The sequence below is a fragment of the Chrysochloris asiatica genome, unplaced genomic scaffold (genome assembly GCF_000296735.1).
Source record: "Chrysochloris asiatica unplaced genomic scaffold, ChrAsi1.0 scaffold05755, whole genome shotgun sequence".
Lineage (NCBI taxonomy): Eukaryota > Metazoa > Chordata > Mammalia > Afrosoricida > Chrysochloridae > Chrysochloris > Chrysochloris asiatica.
The window spans coordinates 1-1919 of record NW_006414273.1 but is presented as its reverse complement, the minus strand read 5'-3'; the positions used below and the strand labels follow the sequence as shown (position 1 = coordinate 1919).

At 36.9% G+C, this 1919-nt stretch overlaps 1 pseudogene; it reads left to right on the top strand.

Annotated features, from left to right (window-relative positions):
• The first annotated feature begins 1206 nt into the window (after positions 1 to 1206).
• Positions 1207 to 1912, top strand: LOC102833905 (annotated as a pseudogene).
• Positions 1913 to 1919: the final 7 nt, after the last annotated feature.

Sequence of the window (1919 nt, the reverse complement as noted above, 5' to 3'; positions counted from 1 at the left end):
ATAATAATCAATGTAATGAAACAAGCTATATGAATGGTTGAATGTGAAGCTGATGATGTGCCCTGTAAACTTTCACTCAATGCAAAATAAAAACATTTAATTAAAAAAAAAAAGAAGAAGAAGATGGAAGGAATACAGAGTCATTGTTCCAAAAAGAAATGTTTGGTGTTCAACCATTTCAAGAGGTAGCATATGATCAAGAGCCAATGGTACTGAAGAAAGAAGTCCAAGGTACACTGAAGGCATTGGCAAAAAATAAGGCTCCAGGAATCGATGGAATACAAATAGAAATCTTTCAACTAACTGATACATACTAGAGGCACTCACTCCTCTATGCCAAAAAATTTGGCCAACTGATGGAAGATGGGCCATATTTGTGCCCGTTCCAAAGAAAGGTGACCCAACGGAATGTGGAAATCATTGGACAGTATCATTAATAACACATGCAAGTCAAATGTTGCTAATGATAATTCAAAACTGGCTGCAACAGTACACTGACTTGGCACTACCAGAGGTTCACGTCAGATTCAGACAAGAATGTGGAATGAGGATATTATTGCTGACTTCAGATGGATCTTGGCTGAATACTGAGAATACAAGAAGTTGACTTGTTTTATTTGAGAACATTCAATAATGTGGGTCATAACAAACTATGGATAGCACTGCCAAAAATGGAAATCCTAGAACACTTAATTTGTGCTTATGAGAAACATAGGCCAAGAGATAATCATTCAAACAGAAGGGGAAAGTGAGTGGTTAAATATCAGGACAGACGTGTGTTATGGTTGTATCCTTTCATAATACTTATTCAATCTATATTATGAGTAACTGATCCAAGAAACTGGACTGTATGCAGAAGAATACAGAATCAGGATTGGAGGAAGACTCACTAACCACTTCCAATATGCAGATAATACAACAACAACCTTTCTTGCTGAAAGCAAAGAGGACTTGAAGAATTTATTGATAATGATCAAATTATTTCACTATGATGATGGTTATCATCATAGTGATAACTTCACTATGATTGATGATCAAATAATTTCACTATAATTTGCAACTCAATGTAAAGAAAACAAAAATCTTCACAAGTGAACTAGTAAACAATATCAATATAGATGAAGAAAAGATTGTAGTTGTCAAGGATTTAATTTTACTTAGATCCACAATCAACACTCATGGAAGCAGCAGTCAAGAATTCAAAGGATGACTTTCCCTGTTTTCAGTAGCAGAGACCCAGTTCTCTCCGCCCTTCTATATCACCTAAGTGCGCACCATCGCCCCCTGGAGAATTTGATGAATATGGACATGAGCCCTCTGAGGCCCCAAAATGATCTCTTCAGTTGTGAACTAAAAGCTGATAAAGATTATCACTTTAAGGTGGATAATGATGAAAATGAACACCAGTTATCATTAAGAACGGTCAGTTTAGGGGCTGGTGTCAAGGATGAATTGCACATTGTTGAACCAGAGGCAATGAGTTATGAAGGTAGCCCAATTAATGTCACACTGGTTACTTTAAATATGTGTGTACAGACAACAGTCTCCCCAAGGGGCTTTGAAATAACACCACTAGTGGTCTTACGGTTGAAGTGTGCATATTACCAGACAGCATTTAGTAGTAGTGGTGGAAGATGCAGAGGCAGATGATGAAGAGGAAGAAGGGAAACTCTTAAGTATATCAGGAAAGCAGTCTGCCCCTGCAAGTGGTAACAAGGTTCCACAGAAAAAAGTAAAGCTTCCTGAAGATGATGATGATGATGACGATGACGATGATAATGATGATGAAGATGATTATGATGATGACGACTTTGATGATGATGAAACTGAAGAAAAAGTTCCAGTGAAGAAATCTATATGGGATATTCCAGCTAAAAATGCACAAAAATCAAACCCAAATGGAAAAGACTCAAAACCAT